The sequence below is a fragment of the Nilaparvata lugens genome, chromosome 1 (assembly GCF_014356525.2).
Source record: "Nilaparvata lugens isolate BPH chromosome 1, ASM1435652v1, whole genome shotgun sequence".
In the NCBI taxonomy this organism is placed as follows: Eukaryota; Metazoa; Arthropoda; class Insecta; order Hemiptera; family Delphacidae; genus Nilaparvata; species Nilaparvata lugens.
The window spans coordinates 23,514,656-23,536,227 of NC_052504.1; the positions used below are offsets into that span (position 1 = coordinate 23,514,656).

General features: G+C 31.7%; 1 protein-coding gene across 7 annotated transcripts in view; it reads right to left on the bottom strand.

The window, feature by feature from the left end:
• The window catches only part of LOC111046027 (protein gustavus), a 150,950-nt gene that overhangs the window by 122,599 nt on the left and 6,779 nt on the right, over nucleotides 1-21,572 (bottom strand). For 2 of the 7 annotated variants that reach the window (XM_039422931.1, XM_039422950.1), the window contains exon 1: nucleotides 8,964-9,211. The exons of 3 other annotated variants lie outside the window; for them this stretch is intronic. The gene's annotated coding sequence lies outside the window, so the exon portion shown is untranslated. Of the gene's footprint in view, nucleotides 1-8,963; nucleotides 9,232-21,572 lie in introns of those variants that run through there. 2 more of the 7 variants (XM_039422936.1, XM_039422921.1) reach the window with 2 other exon arrangements.

A 21,572-nucleotide genomic window follows, 5' to 3' on the forward strand; every position in this document is an offset into this window, starting at 1 on the left:
ACGCGCCGCGAACATGAGCAATTCACTTTTAATCAGCTGATGCCAAGCTATTTATATCTGTATCTTACCGTTTCAGTAAAAATACAGATATAGTCAGCTGATTAAAAGTGAATTGCACATGTTCGCGGCGCTTATATCTGTACGCACCTTTAGATAAACTCACAATAAACTCAACATAATACGTCATTGACAGCCATACTCATTACTCATTACCTTGTTCTAGCTTGAAGAGAAAATTGTAAGAGAAAATAGTATCAAGTACATTGTCATGAATTGGGTTGTTTTAGAATAACCAATATTTTAATTAATATCTAATTATAAAAAAGCCCACACAGCAACTTTTCACAAAGAAGCTGGTGCTTCTCACTGAACTTTCTCACCCGGTAAATACACAAATATTCATGAAGATCTGAATAAATAACAGTAAGTAGCCTATTATACATCAGTCCAAGTTAACAAGAAAAGATCATCTTTGATTACCATTTCTATGATTATAAAATTTTATAGCGATTTTCCATGCCACCTGAAGCATTGAATCCCTCCATAAAAACGATTCGAACAAAAGAACAATAATTCATTTTCAATGCCTGACACAATGGAAGGTATCAAGTATGGAAGGCTAAATGGCAGCAGAGTAAAATCCTACATGAATTTTCGACAATGGCATTATTGTTTTAAATATTTTCATGTCAAGGAAGTTGAAGTGTGAACTATGAAGTAATGGGAAAGCAATTTCCTGCGTCGAGGTATGAAATAAATATTTTGTAATGTTCTCAACAAAATTTGCCAAATACAACATTTAATGAAAGAATTCCCAAAGTAAAATCGCAATCTTTTCAGCTAAAATAACTTCAATCGGCTGTATTTGAAATTTTATTAATGAATAAAAAATTGAATTTGGGATTTGTGACCATAGTCTCACCATTCAAGCATGAACATACAAATCCATTCATTGAACCTATTCTCATGTAAAACAAACTGTACAGAATGCCATTAGTTCAGTCGAGGAAATTTTACAAAGGCAAAAGTTTGGAAGACAATTTGTGACCCCGCAGTTCTGTTTAGGGTAATAAGGAGCTAAATATATCAAACTACCCACCTCTGTGGGTAGTATATATTTTACAGTCTTCGAGGTATCCACTCTTGAAGGTGTGACATTTAAAAATAAAAAACACGTTTGCCTCCAATGCTTTGATCTTATACCTTTTTAAAAATCGGGGGGAAAAGCTATATTGATTATGAGCTTATTAAATTCTCTTCAGTATGATGCATTTTTAAAGTTTTAAAAACAAATATAGCAAAACATAGGAGACAAAAGTGTTTTTTTAATGTTACACACCTTCAAGAGTGGATATATATAATATGTCGAGGACTATAAAAGATATAGAAAACGTTGTGACGTTAATATTGTAGGAAATTATGTAAGCTTCAATTTTGTATAGAACAATCATGTTCTTAAAATACATCGTTTTTAGTTATATGCGAGAGACCAGAAAAATGGTACCTTTGAGCCACCCCTATCCACTTAGCACAGGGGGTAGGGGTAGGGACTTTTGATATGTTTATCTCCTTACTACCCTAAACAGAACTGCGGGTTCAAAAATTGTCTTCCAAACTTTTCCCTATACCCTTTTCTGAGTATTCATTGCCTGGACTACATGGATACATCTCAAAATTAAGAAATCCTTTGAATTTATCCTTTAAAGTCCTTTCAATTCAATTTATGCTGTAAATCAATGTTATTCTATACATAATTATGCATTCATTACGAATTTAAAATTACTTAATTTCAGAATTTTGGTAAAAATGTTCAAAAATAAAATTCAAAGACCCGAGCACTCTCAATATTTATGATGGAAAATCAGGAGCAGCTATCACTAGTGGAAGAAGGACCGCTTGTTCTGTAGATGCGTTCCGTGACGCCAAAGATTGGCCGATGGTTTTTCCGGAATAGGGCCAAGTGAAGCGCCATTGACGAGCGCATTTTCAATTCGATTCGAGAGGTTTTCTGCGACAGATGAGGAGGACGAAGAAGATGATGAGGAAGAGGAAGAAGAGGAGGAGAAGGGAAACGGTCCCCCGTAATCCAATCGTTTGCGCACGTGACTGGATTACATCCGTCAGCGGTGAGCGATGAGCGACCGGCAACGAAAATCCGGAAAACGCAGACTAGAGCTGGAGTGTTGATCGCAAGTGTTTAGGCAGGGTACTACTTCTGCCTTCCTGGATCAACAAATCCCAACTAAATACTTGATTTGGGGTTTCATGGATTTGAACCAGTCTTGAGGTCAATGCCCTTGTTAGGAAATAACAGTAATATCTGTATTCGTATGAATAGAACGAAATCTATTTATAATAACTTGCCGAATATGGAAGGTACGCTAATTACGAGTATGTATTGAAGCATACTAATTGGTAGATTGTTACTGGCTGAGACATGAGGACTGTAGACTGTAGGACAGAAGAAAAGTATTATTCGATTGAATGAGTTTCACAATTGCTTTTACTTTTATGACAGTAGAATAAATATTCCACAGAATGAGTATGGTTATACAACTATCTGAGTATACACCTAAAGTAACTAAAAATACAACTAAAGTATGGCTATACTACCTGTCCATACAACTAAACGTAATATGGACAAGAATATAAAATCAACTATCAAACAATGCTGTGAAAGGTCTTACTTGAAATCTCAATTATTAGAATCAACCAAATCCATATTCTGATTTTTTATATGCTACAATCTTTCTAGTGTTAAAATACGATAGGATTGTAATGAATGTTAATTGTGAGTAAGATACACAAATCTTTCACCACAAAAAATTTTAAATCAACAACCAAATATCCCTATACAATAATAATCACCCCTACACACATACGTATAGTCTTGTAGGGGTATTCTTGTAATAATAATACTATTAAATGTTATTGTATAGTGCATTTTAAAGAATTTGAATTGAAATAATGCTGTGAAAGGTTTTATTTGAAATCGTAATTAGAATCAACCAATTCTATAATCAGAATTACTATAATACCAGCTCCTAGAGTTAACATAAAATAGGGTTTTAATAAATGTTAATTGTGACTACGGTACACGAATGGTTTCTTACATGTTAATGATTGACTTTGTGAAAAAATCGTCTGTTCATTCAATAAGGGTAGTGGTAAAAATAAATTCATTGATGGATTCATTATTTATTGAGAGGGAATGGGAAACAATACTTTGTGAAAAAATCGTCTGTTCATTCAATAAGGGTAGTGGTAAAAATAAATTCATTGATGGATTCATTATTTATTGAGAGGGAATGGGAAACAATCGTAAATATATTATACTGAGGTGATACTGCAACTGAGCAAGTAATTCTATTGTCAATCAACTGATCGACTGTAATTGCGAAATTGATTGAACCTATTGAGTATTGCCATTCTGTATGTGCTAGCACATGGCACCCACCACAAGGAAAAGAGGCACATTCTAGCTCTATGAATAACACGGCGAAAGGAATGGAATGGCCTCCGGTTTGATTTGTACAACAACTTGGTGTTGATCAAACAAACACTCCTCAATAAAAAGCTCCTCGACAAGAAGGTTTGTAGGACAGTCAGCGAGCAAACACTCAGCGAAGGCAAACACGATTTACAACACCGAGACAAACGATTAATAAAGTTTCAAGTGACCCGTTATTCAAATTTCAAGAGACAGAAGTCGGTGAAGAAAAGCAAGTAGGAAGGAGCTTAAATTGTTCAGACATTAAGTGGGTAGGGAGATAATGGATGACTATTAAAATGCGGAAGTACAAGTTTCAAACACAAACGATACACTTCAAAAGATAAACTTCATTCTCTAGCAGAATTGATGCATGGGAAAAAATTGGACCGGCAGTAATTATTGAATTGACGGAAAAAATGTGAAGGTTTTTCAAGCTATCTTCCGTTCTTATAATACCAAACGTCGTCACAATAACGCGGAATCGAAACTATTAAAAGGAGTAAATCGAGTAGTCTCGAGTATGGTACCGAAATGGTTCAATGCTGCCAATTTGTGAAAAGAATCCATTCACAAGTAATCGATTACATAATAACGTAATCAAAACGACGTCTGATATGGCTTCTGATAGAGAAGGCCGTTGCTTATCAAAGCTATCGCTGCTAGTGAGATATGATGAGGTCGCCTGTTGGCGCACAGTGCACCTCTCATCATCACAACGCCTGCTGTCGTTTCGGCGTGACCAAATTCTAAATAGAGCCATACTTTGTGCGATCATACACAAAAAAATCAGCCTTGATCCCGACCTTCCCTTGATTCGAATTATATCGGATGTCTCTTGAATGAAATTGTCGACGAATAGCAGCAGACCAAACGGAAGCCATGACAAGTTAAATACTTATTATTATCTACTCAATGATGATCTAATTGTTCGACACTCTCTGCGACCTTCACGTCATTTCATTTTATTTAAACTGCGAAAAACTGTTCAATGTTCCTCCTAAGTAGCAAAAAAGACTGTTAATAATGCTGAGATTAGTCTGTTGATGTGAAAAAGTATTTAATACAATTTTTTTTTCAATTTCCTTTTCAATGTAAAGTACATCATTTTATCTTCTAAAGATAGGATGTGGTAATTAGGACTTGTAAGTCCTATCTCCGCCTATTTAAGAATATTTTCATTTCATTACATTTTGGTGGCAATATCATTATTATTTTATAGTTTCACATATTACAATACAACCTGTTGCACAATAAGATTCTAACTGAGGATAGATTTCAAAGATAAGAAATATGCTTCAATGTGAATAAAACAAAATAAAGAACACATATAAACTACTGTACTACACAAAAGACAGACAGGTATGTCTGTATTTCTTCCTCGTTTTTTTTTCATTATTGAAATTGTGAATGATCTCTTATTACGTAGGTTAAATAAAAGTATGTTTCTTAACATAAAACGTTTATAGAGTTTTTCCAGTTGTTCTTATTAGATCACTGAAGAAAAATAAATCACAACAACTACTATGATGAATAAATCAAGAGATTAGGGGCCTCAGGGGGATTATAAAATTGATTTCTGACTGGATCCATGTGATATTACAAAATTCAATATTAATTTCACTGTATTTCAATTTGAAAAAGACCACACAACAGCCCAAAAGCAATGTTCACAATGGTTTGAGCTCAACACAAATGAAAATGAAATTTGCACGACTGTAATCGTACTTTTATTCGTCCATCAATGAAATCTGTTTACAGTATCTCTTTTCTGTATAGGGCTACTTGTAATAAAAATAGAAATAAAAATAAAAATCTCAGTACCCTTTTTGAATTATTTAATCACAACATGTTTCAACATGAAAATGTTGAACTTGAAAATGGCATCAATGTTGAAACATGTTGTGATTAAATAATTCAAAAAGGGTATTGAGATTTTTATTTTTCTTTCTATTTTCTGTTTACAGTAACTTACATAAAAAATTATATTTATTGGATCGAATCATTTTGAAATGAATACTACTCAAGAATTCACAAATTGGGAATGAATGATCAAATTAGCACCTTGAACCTGCATTTTCACTTTGAAGATTTCATTTTGGACTGCCATCCAACCAAGTGCCCTTGGCATTCGTCCACTCTACCCAATTAACCGCGTCTAATTCAGAACTTCAAGATTATAAGAAAGTTACTGCGGTATTTGATGAAGATCTCCTTCAACCCAAGTTAACTCATCTTTGGTTGATACAGGAAAAATAAGCTCATTAAATTTCAACTGACCAGATTATTCCTGATTTATTTTCAATAAAATGCTGTTTGAAATTGAATCGGAAAATGAGTTCTATTATGTATAAAAATTATAATCCTTCAATTCTTTGGTTATTTCTTACAGGATTATTATATTTATTGATGAAATTATAAATATTATATAAAACAATGTAAAACTTGTAGTACACTTTTTATTTAAAACATTTTAAATCTTTGAAACACTTCAACGACCAGTTTCGACGTTTTTCAACTTGAAAATGGCCAAAGTAGGTCGAAACTAGTCGTTGAAATGTTTTAAATAAAAAGGGTAGGTACTACAAGTTGTATAATGTTTTTATTAATTTGAATAAAGTAGCCCATCATATAAGTAAAGTGATTTTATAAAAAAAGGTTCAATAACTTTTTTTAAATAAATTAAAATGGAATACTTGAGGAAGTAATGAACTGCATCAAAGAGCAGAGTTGACCGAGATTGCATGTAATGGAGAAATAAGAATGAATTATTGTGAAAAAAGAATATTGGAAAAAGTTGACATTGAAAAAATAAAATGAGATTACTGTATCTCTATCATTATTTATTTGGCCTTTATTTATTTTAGTCTAAATGTTAATTGGATATGATAATCATATTGAAATTTCCAGACCAGTATTAAGCCTGCAACATTGATTTCTTTGTAAAAACAGTTTTGAATTTGACATTGACCCAACGCTTATCTACGTTTCCGTGTTTCCGCCCAATTCAACCCTCGTTTCCTCTCTCTTTATTTATAAAATGTCTAAATTATAATAATTTGTTGTACTGCGCACGTCCTTTCCTCATTAGACCTTTCAATTTGATATTAACAAATTATTCTGCAATTTTCTGAAAGACCTACACATAAACTTACTAAGAGCCACAGCTTCACAGTTTAATAGATAATATTATTGCTTGTTTTTCCTTATTCCCTTATATTAGTTTCAGAGGAATCCTTGAAGCAAGCAATGCACTAGAATTTTGCACCTGCGGATCTGCGCAAAAGCTCATGTCCATGAAAAGAAATCATCAGTGTATATACGCCAAACGAATTCCATTGCAATACAGTATTAACAGTGTTTAAACTACAGGTAAAACCCGTGTTCTAGTTTGAAATTTCGCAGAAATGTAAATAGAACCTGATTCAATTTACAAACAAGATTTGCTTTAGCTCACGTTCTAAGTGATTAAAATGATAAGATTAGTAATAAAAATTCTTATTGTCAAATTAAAACTTCAGGAAATTATGACAATCTTCTAATCATCAAATAGAAAATTATCTTTTTTTGACCTTGTCCATAAAAATATGCACTATTTTGTAAATCCGGTATTTGAACTTGATTCAATTCTTAAATTGATAAAAATCATACATAACCTCTATCTGTCTTTTTTCTTTAGGGCTACTTTTGAATATAAATCTAAGTACCCTTTTTGAAATTATTAATCACAACATGTTTCGGCTGTATTATGCCATTATTATATTAATAATAATAATAAAATTCTTATTTTATCAAATAATAATAATGGCATCATATAAACGAAACATGTTGTGACTAAATAATTTTAAAAAGGGTACTTAGATTTATATTTTTATAACCTCTATCTGCTCTGATAACAGTAAAATATTCCAATCCGAATATTTCAGATTCAATCTATCCTGAACGCCAAAATTTATTAGAAACAAAAAGCATCAGGCTAAAGCATCCCCAGTCAGAGAAAGCGAAATCAGCTAATTAGAATCAGAAGTCAAGTTGAAATAGAGTTCCTTTCAAGGAACATGATATTACCTTCAAATTGATTACTAATTGAATCAAAGTCAACTACTGAAATGACATAAATTCCTTATACAGGTAAAACAGCTAGTTAAGTGAAACAACTGTATCACTTTCAGAATTATTGGGTTGTATTGCAATAAATTGGAATAAATAATTGTTGGTAGCTTGTTTAGCAAGAAGTGTGCTTCTGGGAGTTATACAGATCTAATCAACAATCTGGATGCAGTAAGGAGATTCATACTGACGTCAGAGGTATTGCATAAATTTCCCATCATATGATGAGAACAATGTTATCTTTATTAAAACTATTAGCGAAATACTAAAACAGCTAATGGTTTTTAACGAGCAGTCAATTCTCACATTGATAGACAATCGAGACTACAACTTTTCAGACCAATCTAATGATGAATCAACCTCTGAAACATAGACCGCATCTACCACTCTACAGTCTACAAAAAACTGTATTACTGATAACATCATAGCATAGTTCTAATTGAGTTGATATAATCTAATACCAATGCATCCCCTATGGATTCAAGTTTGATAATAATGAACATACTTTGGAAATGCCACATTTAGTTGACTGTGTCATTATGTGTAAGAGTAAGAGTATGTCATAAGTGTAAGATTATTTTTGTTCGTACGATATTTTGCCGTCCTTATAAATTCTATTGGATTAAACAGATAATTTCAAACAGATGATGTTTGTCAAGTTCCGTTTAATCTGATAGAATTCATAAGGACGGCAAAATATCGTACGAACAAAAATCTATGTGTATGTGCAGGGCTTTAGAGAACACCCGAATTATTCGACAGCATGAATTCATGCCCTAATTAGAATCGCAAAACTAAGATGTAAGATAATTACTGTATTTGTAATGAGAATGGCTAACAGCGGGAATAGTCTTTTGCTAGTGATTGAAGAGTATTCTGATGTCAAAAATGAATTAGTTCAATACAATGAAATGGAAAGGACTGATTTGAAGGTATAAATAATATGAATCTCAAGATGAAGATGATAATGATGATAACAATAATCGAATGGAACATTGGGGTGATTGGATGTTAATCAGAAATTGGAGCCATCGCCCTTGGAATAGATATCTGTCAGTATCACAGTTCGTGAAAAAATAATGTTTAGTTTAATACATTCATACATTCATGTAAAAAAATGGACAAGATTAGAAATGGAATTGATTCATCTACTCTTAAATTTTACAAAATAAGGGTGATGCTTCATATTCAGTCTGTAACTTCATCTTTTCTGCATGACTGAGTAGACTGTAAATAACATGATTTTAATTGGTTACAATATTTTGATATTGACTATTATGTGAGACTAGATTTGACAAACTTGCACTAGAGAAACTTAGGTGTAATGTTAGTAATAGAATAGATAATGAATCTTGAAGCATACTTTTCGAAAATGCAAGTGTAGAACCGAACTGGGGAAGAATCCAATTTGCTTGCAGGCTGGCACTAACACAGTGACACTCTGGCACGGGCACGCACAGTCACACCGGCACACTAGGCAACCGAGTCTACTCGCGTACTAACTAACCACTTGTCCGAAAAACGCTACTTTTCAGCCAAAGCAACAGCTAACGGCGAAAGAGCCACTCCTGCAGCAACTTCAAAACTGTACTGGCACTTACTTCAATCAGCTCAACTGCGCCCACCGACTATAGACAACTCTTATCTCGACCCCCTCCACCACACCCCTTCAGGTTACCCCCCCTCTCCCGCCCCACAACGAAGTTTCTTCATGCACCACGTGGAGCATTCACAATCAGAATAGGAATAGACATCCAACGTTGTAAACAAGGTTGCTCTTGTTCTAGCATCTAGCCAACTTATTGCATAGACTATGTCTACGGTGTTATCTGGCAACCTAGTACAGTACCACGGTTTCAAGATACAAACAAAGCACAGATGGTTTTTATGCCACATTTACTAATCGATATTTTGAGAGCACGGGACGGTAATCTGTGCCAGTGGCATAGTATTGCATCTTGGATGCATGCATTAGGATAGTGAATGGTATGGGAATAGCATCCCCATAACTATCTTTGATATCACTTTTCTTTTGATATTTCACATTTCAAGGACTTTTCCTACCTCTATATTCACAAAAAAGTAACGATATTTTTGTGCATGGTAATATTACATTTTTCTTCTCACATTTAAATCGAATCTTCAATTCGAGATCTATGGAACTTTATAGTAAATGTCAGAGTTATCAATAGACGGACAAATTTTTTGACGGAGAATTTATTATCGTAAATGTTTGTTGCATTGTTCCATAATGTCACCGAGGTAGGGTTAACAAATTACTGAATAAATCGTTTATTTGAATAGAATATATGTATAAAAATATAAAATAACATTTTCAAATTAAAGTTTTATTGAGAACAGATGTAGAATGTGAATTCTAAATTTATAAGTTATAATTTTGTGTTGACGTGTCTGTAAAGATCGATATTGAAGAGGGCGTTGTCTTTCGTGACTGGCAAATTGTGTCTTTTGCCTGTTGGACCTTCTTCTGAATATATGGCTGGCTGTTGCTTGTATAATTTTGTGCTCTGAATTATTGTCTGTTTAATTAAATTTATTAATGTTTTAAATTGAGTTTTATATAAATTTTTGTGCATAATTTGCTGTTTGTATAGTAAAGCCAATAGCCACTGTGTTTCAACTGTAATCTAGATAAGTATTTTAGTTCGTAGTTACTTGAAATCATTAAGCTTATAAGTTATTGTTCGTTTTATAATTCTGTGTTTTTGCCAAAATTTTCATCTGAAGATTATAAGTTAATTTGCTCTGAAAACTGGATTTCTCATTCATAGGCAATAGATCCATTCACAGTTTATCAAGTATCTATTTTATTGGAGCCGACAACTTTCCTTAGTGTGACAGGTGTTATATGCTATTCCAACCGTTTAAGGAAAAATTGGTAGCACGGCAAATGGTACGCCCTGGTGTGGGACTCAAACTACAAAATATATCCCTGGTTATATAAAAAATTATTGGTAGGATAGATATCTTGATAGGTTGTGAATGGTTTGTTGCTGAGTGGGAAGTCGGTTCAAGAGAGATCAAGTTTTAATGAATCAGTGCATATTACAAAATGGCAAACATTAAAAATGATCTGAATCTTATAGCATTCTTAACACAAAAGTTTGATGAGCAAAATGCTAAGTTAGACCAAATGTTTAAAAATCAAAATGCTAGGTTTGATGATATGAAGCAAGAATGTACTAGCATTAGACTAGAGCAGGTTAGTATAAACCTTCTATTGAAAAATGCAAATGAAACAGTGAAAGATAATCATGAAGATGAAAACAAATTGAAGCAGGATGATAGTACTGTTAAGTTACAAGATCAACTCATTCAAGTTTCTGACAATGTAGGCCTAGTTACTGTTGTTGAAAAAGTCAACCATAGTGAAAGTGTAGAATTGAGTAAAGACGTAGGTAGGGAGTTGTCTTCATTGAAAGTCAACTATCAAGAAAGTACTATTGCTACATTGAAGGTTAGGAAAACAGTAAACAAATAGAATGTTTCTATGGATCAGATTACTACATCGAAAGTTTGGAAAACAGTAAACAAAGTGAATGATTACATGAGACAGGTTTCTGTGGAGGTTAGGAACAATGTGAACAAAATGAATGTTGTTTTGAGTCAAGTTGATGAGTTCAACTTTCAACTGAGAATTGAAAAGGTGTATGCAATGCATTCTCAAGTGAGCATGATTGACTTTTGTGAGCAAAATTGCTTTGTTAAAACAATGAACCCATGAATAAAATCATGTTATTGAAGAAAACAAAACACAAAGTTTCCATTGATGTGCTAGTATTCAAAGGTTGTTTCAAGTTGCTTACTTACAAGATGATGACAATGAATCACATGATGAAAGGGTATTCCCCAACACACAATGATTAGGAATCCTGTGTCATGCCGGGATTCAGAATAGCAATGACCGTAAATACTACGTATGGTAAGAGTCCATAATTGTATCTTTTTTCTTTCCTGTAGCCTATTTTTCTTGGCCCTTGATCTTTTCAAATTTCAATTCTTTCCTGTCTTTGTGTAATATTCAGTAAATTTCTTCTATGAAGCATATCTTAACCAATCTTGTCCATAGTCATTTAATTTGTATTTTTTTCTGAAATAATATTAGAAGTTGAAATAGTAGCTTATTTTCCTAATCTTTAATTGTTGATGAAACTTAACTTTTCCAAAATCTATCCATTGTAGTGTAAATAATTGTTTGCTTGTGGTATATTTTTTCATCATGTATCACTTATGTGAAGTGTATCAATTCTGTGTATATTGTTTTAGGGAATTTATTTACCCAGTTTTCTTTCTCTCTTGTTTGTATTTTTTAGGGAATTTATTTACCCATATTTCATCTTGATCGTCTTTGTATTATAATCTTGAAATGTTTATACTTATTATACAGTCTTTAAATTTTAAATTATTTTAAAAAAATAATTGGTTCAATTTAAAACGTTTTGTTATATTATTAATTGAAATAAGTGTTTTGTAATTGATTTTTTTTTCAAATTTTAAAACTGTTTGTTCTATAAATTTTGATATGATTGATTATCGTTTGAAATGGGTGCTGGAGTGTATGTAGAATTTTTAGTGGGGTTTGTTGATTAGAATTTTGCTGGTATGTGATTGTTTTTTGAGATGGAAACCCATTATTGCCTAAAGAAGGAATAACAGAGGTTATGACTTAGAGAGGCAGTAATGAGATAATAATTTTTGTGTTGATTACTTATGTTGATTGCCATAGATGCAAAAAATAATGATTAATAATGTTGATTGCCATAGATGCAAAATGATGATTAATGATGAATATTGTTTGCCTTTGAAGCAAAATATTATTGATGTTTTGAATGGTTTCTTGTTTAATGTTTGATAGTAAAGTTTTGTCATGAAATGTAGTTTGTGTTTAGAACATTGAAGAGTCGAAATAAACTATAGTATCCAACAAACGATGATTAATAATATTAAATAATTTGCTTTTTATACAATTTTTGAACAAAATTAAAACTAAATAATTTTGAAACCCTGAATGATAAATCATAAATGTGAAATGAACATGCTATAAATGAAATGTTATATTAATAATGAAATGCAAATATATTATGAAATGATTGAATAGAAAACCAAATGTCTGAAATTATTGAAATATGTATTGAAATTAAATTTTTGTTGTGTTGTTATGATGTTTGTTTTTTACAATTTTGATAATGATACAGGGTGTTATGAACTTATATTTTTATTTTGAAGAATGGATTAAAATTTTGATATTTGAACAGTGAATAGATGAAAATGAATGATTTTTTTTTTAAATTTATCATTGATATGTCCATATTTTACAATTTATGTATTGCTGACTGTATAATAAGATGTTAACAAATTTCAATTTCATAGATACTTAAAATAATTTTTATGTGTATTAGATTGTATTGATAGCCTAATCAAGTTTTTCTTCTTAGTTTATAAGCATTTTAAGATAACAGGTACAGCACAGACATTAACATTGAAATAGTTATCATGTGAATCTCGAAATCAGTAACAAGTGAACGCCATGAAGAGTGTTAAGAACATTTGGGTGATTTTCAAACTAGTGTGACATAACTACGCCAATATCTACGCCTAAATCTACGCTGCGGCCAATACCAATAACTACGCTAATGTCAACGCCAATAACTACGCCAAAATCTACGCCGATGCCTGTGCTGATGTCAACGCCGATGCCTGCGCCAAAGCCAATATCTGCGCCAATGCCGATGCCAAAATCTGCGCCAATGCTGATGCCAACAACAAAAATCAAAGCCAAAATCTGCGCCAATGCTGATGCCAACAACAAAAATCAATGCCGATGCCTGCGCCAATGCCAATAGCTACGCCAATGCCAAAAAATCTGCGCCAATGCTGATGCCAACACCAAAATCAACGCCAATGCCAATAGCTTCGCCAATGCCAAAATCTGCGCCAATGCCAATATCAACGCCGATGCCACAGCCGACACCAAAGCATACGCCAATAGCAATGCCAATGCTTATTGCTGACTCTGTATCTCAAACTTCAACACTACTGCATTACCTGGAGGTAATTGCCATCCATGTTCACATTCACAACTTTGAATTCAGAAGAACAGTCACAGTATCATGAAAGAATTGATTCAAAAAATCCTCTCCTAAATTATTCCTGTATGCAGAACTCTAAACCTTGAAAACTGAAAATATCAAAAAACCAAACCTTACCTAAATTAATCCTCACCTAAATTAATCCTGTATGCAGCGTCTATCTCTTTTCCAAAAAACGAATTACATTGTCATTTCAAGCCTGAAATGTACATTGTATAATTACAAATATGATACAAAATTTATGTGACTCTGTATTGAATTTGGAATGCAGCCGTCTACTACAAACATGAAGCAATGCTAACTGAGATGTCACCGGTATCAAGTTTGGAATGCAGCCGTCTACTACAAACATGAAGAAATGCTAACTGAGATGTCACCTGTATCGAGTTTGGTATGCAGCAGTCGACTACAAGTATCAGCCCAACAATACGTGCATCCAGATCAGCCCAACACTTAACGTCATCACATTGGAGTCACACTTAACTGAAAATCATACTGAGTGCCTTAACGGACTGTTTTCCAAAATGTGCATCAATAAAATCAACCGCGTCAATAGTGAAAGAAATGAACATTTTTTGATTTATTGAAATTTTATGTGAAAATTAAATGTAACAATTCATCAATTCATTAATAAAAAAAAAAAAAATAATAATAATAATTTTTTTATTCAACATACTAAAATTTTTTTTATGCAATAAAAATTAAATTTTTCTATCTATTAATTTATGTGCAATTTCAAAAAACTATTCTTTACATATTAAACTTTCTGTTGAGATATTTTTCTTTAAATTATAAAGCTAAATCAAAAGTAATAATGATATTCTATATTTCGAGATATTGTTTGGAAACATATAACAAATGCTATTGATGAATTTTTATAATAATTTTCAATATTTTTGGATGACATGTAATGTTTTTCTAGAAAAAATGTTACTGTTCTCGAATTTAAATTTCAACAATTTTCATTAGGGTCAATGTAAATTTTTTCTTTAAATTTTTCAAACAGTAAAATTTTTTTATGTCAAGAGGGGGGTATTTGTAATATTACATTTTTCTTCTCACATTTAAATCGAATCTTCAATTCGAGATCTATGGAACTTTATAGTAAATGTCAGAGTTATCAATAGACGGACAAATTTTTTGACGGAGAATTTATTATCGTAAATGTTTGTTGCATTGTTCCATAATGTCACCGAGGTAGGGTTAACAAATTACTGAATAAATCGTTTATTTGAATAGAATATATGTATAAAAATATAAAATAACATTTTCAAATTAAAGTTTTATTGAGAACAGATGTAGAATGTGAATTCTAAATTTATAAGTTATAATTTTGTGTTGACGTGTCTGTAAAGATCGATATTGAAGAGGGCGTTGTCTTTCGTGACTGGCAAATTGTGTCTTTTTCCTGTTGGACCTTCTTCTGAATATATGGCTGGCTGTTGCTTGTATAATTTTGTGCTCTGAATTATTGTCTGTTTAAGTAAATTTATTAATGTTTTAAATTGAGTTTTATATAAATTTTTGTGCATAATTTGCTGTTTGTATAGTAAAGCCAATAGCCACTGTGTTTCAACTGTAATCTAGATAAGTATTTTAGTTCGTAGTTACTTGAAATCATTAAGCTTATAAGTTATTGTTCGTTTTATAATTCTGTGTTTTTGCCAAAATTTTCATCTGAAGATTATAAGTTAATTTGCTCTGAAAACTGGATTTCTCATTCATAGGCAATAGATCCATTCACAGTTTATCAAGTATCTATTTTATTGGAGCCGACAACTTTCCTTAGTGTGACAGGTGTTATATGCTATTCCAACCGTTTAAGGAAAAATTGGTAGCACGGCAGCATAGATAGTATAATAATATGAATAAAATAGAGCAACAATTATTATAAATGATAGTGTTTATAAATTAAGACTGCATAGCACCCTAGGCATTGAAACATGCCAATAAAAATATTCAGCATGAATAATAAAAAAAATATTTAGCTAGCTTTATGAAAGAAAAATAATAATAAATTTATTTCATTAAAAAAATTAAAACATAAAGAGTACAAAATATCTAAAATACAATACAGGTCTATAAAAAATATGGAATTTAATTCTATTGGAAATTAACCTACTCAACTATGGGAAACCCATGTACTAGAGTAGGTAAAAATGCATTCTATATACTGTTCTGTAGTATTTCATCCTATTTTAATCATCATAAATTAATTCAACAAATAACTTTTATTTGTATCCTTTCAAATAAATAGTGATGATAAAATATAAAATAAAAAAAATCATTCATGATAATATTATACTATGTTTTAGCTAGTATGTATATTCAACTACTGGTAAAAGTATCATTTGATGAAATAATTCGAGAACATTAATGTGTCTGACAATAGACAAAATAAAAAAGGACATTTTATTGCCCCTCATGATGATTTGTATTTGTAAATCAATCAAACAAGTGTTGAAAAGAATAAGATCACAGAATTGTTTTTAATTTTCAAAAATAGGCGTCAATATTGAAGTTTTACAATGTAGGATTAATGTGGATAATTTGAGTTTGGGGTGGAGCCCGCCTAACAAGATCAACATTCCTCATTACTTGTGAGAGGAATAATTTCAATCATATTACAGGTATAGTGGAGTTATCAAGGACAACTACTGTTCGATTGCATTATTCTTTTCTGCACTATGAATCTCGCAACAAGGCAACTTCTCGCTCTCAAGTATTAGTATACGTGAAAGCGGTCAATTGTGTTTGTTATAAAACCTTATTAAACAATAGTGAACTGATAGTTGGTATATAATTATTTATAAATTAATGTTGCGCATGTCTTATCATGAATTAATCATTCATTGTTATCTATGATTGATAATCCTTACCTGGATGGAAAGGAATTGAAGTAAGAAACATTTCACACCCTTTCAAGTCTACTCTTGACAGTTACATTCTAGATACTATGGACCACAAACCACCGCATTCTAACCTGAAAAAATAAAGAACATAATTAGTGGATGGGAAATTTTATGATGGAGAAATTTTCATGTATATAACACCATTAATATAATTAAGAACTGATAAGATTAAACTTTCAATATTAGGTTTATTTAAAATAATATTGGAATTATGATCACATTATTCAAAAAAGTAAAGTATTTTATGAAAGTTTATTTGTTAAGGATTCTGAAACCAGACAATTGGGAGGATTGGAATAATTTTGAAAAGTATTGAAATGATAATGATAATAACTAGTGACCCCTTGGGTTGGAGAACTCGCTCATGAATTACTGTGGTAATCTTTTGAAACCCGCAGCTTTTAAAATTGAACAGAGTTGGTAAAAATTATGGAAACAGCTAAATATTTTTTTAACAAGAATTGGCTGTTGGGCCGGCAATCGCAATTATCATTGTACAACAAAATATTAATTTACAAACAAATTCTAAAACCTGTCTGGACCTATGGAATTCAGCTTTGGGGCTGCTCTAGAACTTTTAACATCAACCAGATATTAATTAAAAGTGTAGCGAAAGAGTCGATAAATTCTGTTGTCCAACGAACTTGATCAGTAAAAAGGGTCGAAGAATATGTGTTTCAAATTTGAAGATGATTGATCAAGTCTTTGAAAAGTTATTGTGGAACATACATACAGACGGACAACGACTTTGGTCTTGAATCAAAAAAAAAGCTCGCTGACGCTCGTTCAAAAATTATTATCGAGATGAAAAAGATTCTAGAAGAATTTTTAGTAGGAGTCATACAATCATCTTTTACCCAGGATTAGACAAATTTCCGATAAATTCCACCTCGAAAGTTGCAATATTATACATAATTCGTTCGCATGGTTTACGCTCTGCCTATGCTTCTCCTTCTAACAAGTTGGAAAATTATTCTGCCCAAGGATTTTGCTCATTTTCATCCACTTTATCATGGGTTTCCAGTTTTTAAGAGTTTCTTGTTTTATAAGGGGAATATACTATTACATCTCTTTTTCATTCCCAAAGTACGAAACCTATTTTATCTTTCAAATCCCTTGACTAATTTAATATTACAACCGCCTCCATCTTTCGCACTCTCTCTCTTTCTTGGTATTCACGTATCAAACCCAACCGGAGTGCTAGGACCCCCCAACTCTAGAAAATTTCAAATTTTGTTTCTCTGCGGCTTTATTCTTAACGGTTCGTCCACATACTCTACATTCTATTTGAAATATTTAAGTCTTAGTCTCCCTCATAATTGATGACACTACCAAAATTTTACAGTTGTGTTGTGAGTGATGTTGTGGTACTTTTCCATAATGAAAACACTAATTTGAAATTGTCAACCAATTTTTATTATAATAATTTATAATAAATTTGGATGAATGTAGGCATTACTTCATGTATGATATTATAATAAAAAGTGGTTGACAATTTCAAATTAGTGTTTTCACTACCAAAATTATTAAAAAATAACACTTGTTCCAGTGATTTTAATCGTGTATTATACTCGTATAATATCATACATGAAGTGATGCCTACATTCAATATAAATATTCATCACTGTTACATGCGCAGTACATTTATCCCTGACTAACCTAATACTTTCTGCAACATCATCCTTTGTTTCCATACTGGAGCACAGCTTCAGTTGCAAACCCGGAACGATTTAATTGTTTATGTAGTAGCAATCACTTTATACTTATAAGCCAACAACAAAACAAAGTGCAGTTTTAATAAATTAATTGTGTGATGCCTGATAATGCAGTTTGTTATATAGACTTTTTCTTATAGCATCAAGTTTTTTTCAAGTTTCAAGAATGTAACAAGTTTTTTTCTTCAATAATATTGGTGTAACCCAGCCTAATTTAGGGGAGATTTGTCAATTGCGAGCGTTAAATTTTCCTTCCATTCTGGTTTAGTGTTTGAACTGAAGCAATATGTGTAATAATTAACAAAAATCTAGGAGATAAATGGAATTAGAAGATAGTATTGGAATTGCTTAATGTTTGGCTTTATGTATCTGTGTACTAATTTCACAAATTGATAAAATTGTTCAATCTATGAACATTAAATATTCAAGAGATTAGGTCAAGAGACTAGTTTTACCATTTTACAAAATAATAATGATAGCTGTTCAAGAGGTTATATTGTTATTTTTCTGCATGGATGTTATTGTTTATCAAGATCATTAATGATTTTTACCGAGTTCGTTTTACAAAAAAATACATCACTGCATTTTCCAAAATGGTTCAAATGCAAATTCAGTTGAGCTTCAAGATACACATATACATAATGCATTTTTGTATGCACGTGGTTTTTTAATAGAAGACGATGTACAGATACTATATTACAGTATGACCTTTTTTGAGAATTAATACGTTGAATAATTGGGAAACTAATTTGACTAACAATAGTCATTGAATAAGATTGGCCAATGAAATAATTATTCAATCAGTTTTTACACAAATTGCAATACTGGATCTCTTTGTGTTCAAACTCTATGACGCAAATCTTAGCAGAAGAGTGGCATTTTCCATTGAAAGTTGCTTTCACAGCCACAGACACAGATGTGTCTGACCTTTCGGTAACCGAAGAACTGGTACCATAGCTGTTCAAGTTGCTCTATAATCACAGGCATCTTCCATTCACTCGTTTCCAACAACAAACTATTATCTTCAACAGCAATTCTTGCTTTTCAAGCTTGAAACGGTAACTTGAACAATGAATTTAGAGATTTTACAAATTACTGTAATTTGAAACTGATAACTAATATAACTGAGAAATTCTATGCAAATTAAGATGTCCTAGAAAAAGTTGATTCAGTAATGCCGTTCTGAGATTTTTATTAAACCTCACTAAAAAAATGATTTTGAAAGATTAACATATTATAATAATATGCTAAAATAAATCTGGTTCATAGTTAATAAGAGAGAATATTTGTTTTATCTAGTTGAATAGATTTGCATAAATTAAATTTCTCATCGGAAAAACTATTTACACTGGAAGGCTGTCTAGTCTGACCAAGGCAATAGAAATTAAAGATAAGCAAAAGCAAGACAGCCTCGACTTGAAGCATCTTTGCTCCTTGGTGTCAAGTGAAAGGAAACTATCTACAATATTTTTCACAATGATTTCTATTTCCGGACGTCAAATAGAAGATAACTTATGTTTATTGTAATCAAAATATCTTGAATGACCAAAATATTTATTACGTACAGCCAATATGAAACCGCTTCTTGAGTGACTTCTCAATGTGCTACTTGGGATGGATGCACACCATTTTTATAAATGTCGACTTCTACATGTTTAGATAATAAGACTCCTTTTTAATTTTGGCGAATCCATAATATAATAGTGTACAACACTCTTTATTACATTAACATACAAAGTAACAATCTGACAAAGACTAAAAAAAACTATACAGGTTGCAGTGTTACATGCACACTTTCACAGATTCAAACCATGAACTGTGTGACAAAATATAAAAAGCGACCGTCAGAGGTAAGTGTGTGCTTTATCTTCTATATTGACTAAAGTGTAAAACTGTTAATTGAATGAGTTATACATATTAGTTCAGTATTTGTGAAGAAAGGAATATCACAATTGTGTAGAAGTGTAGAGAATTGTTATTGATTTGAGATAACATGATATTTTAAAGAGCTGAAATTATTATAGAATTTCTTAGAGCATTCCAATAATCAGAAAGGGGATTTGAAATCATATCCTATGTAATGTATTTTGCCATTGACTAATAGAAACGTAGTATAAGACGAGAAATGTCAATTTCCTAGACACAAAGGTAAACATTCAACTACTATGGATAACTTACTGATAAAATTGTAAAATCATCTTTGCCACACACCTTGAAGTATTTGCATATGCAATATTAAAACTCTGACTGATAAATATTTTTTTTGTAGAATGGAAAGTAAGTAAGAATCTTAAAGATTTCAACTATGATTGTAATTGCTGATAGAGCTTGTAAATTTATGAAGCTTAACGAATCTTGACAAATTAACAGGTTCAACACCAAGTGTCATCTAGAATTGAGATTTGAAATGCAATTAGTACTTTGTGTCGGGAATACATAAACAATAGCGTAATTTAGCATAATAATTCAAAGCAGAACTTTCACAAAGCGAAAACCGCAACTCAAATTAATCATGCCTGCACAACAAGCTTTTACAGCTTTTACAGTGGCAAAACAAACAGACCAGAAATAGTGATATTCACTTATAACTGTCATCATTCCTTATGAATAGCATGATGCTTCTAATTCCACTAATCGTGACAGTTTGATTTGAATCTCACTATAGCTAATGGATTGGGAAGGGAGTCTTACTTCTATTTTACAGAACTTTTCCCCCATAGTAGTATTGTGGAACAGAACATTACTGAATTGAGTAGCCAAGAGTAGTGCAATAATTCACTATCATAATTAATAGTGACTAATGATAAGCATTAGGTACCCCAGTAACAGTGTAAGTCACGAAATCAATGAATTTACAGTATATTATTATTACACATTAAAATTACTACTTAATTTATAGGTATAATCTTCACATGGACCTAAGGTAATAGCTTTGCACAACTATTGACTAACCTAATTGAATCAGATTCTTAATTTTTTGGAAAGAAATACCGTCCTAACCTATGGTAGTAGAGCAAGAAAAATGAAATAGAGTGTGGGAAACATGAAATTAGGATACCTACAGTTGTGTTGTGAGTGATGTTGTGGTACTTTTCCATAATGAAAACACAAATTTAAACATTGTAAGTTGTAAACAAACAGCTGAAGATGTGGCTGGTAAAGCCACGAAACCAGGTTCTGTACATATTATAATAATTTATAATAATAAAAAGTGGTTGACAATATTGAAATTTGT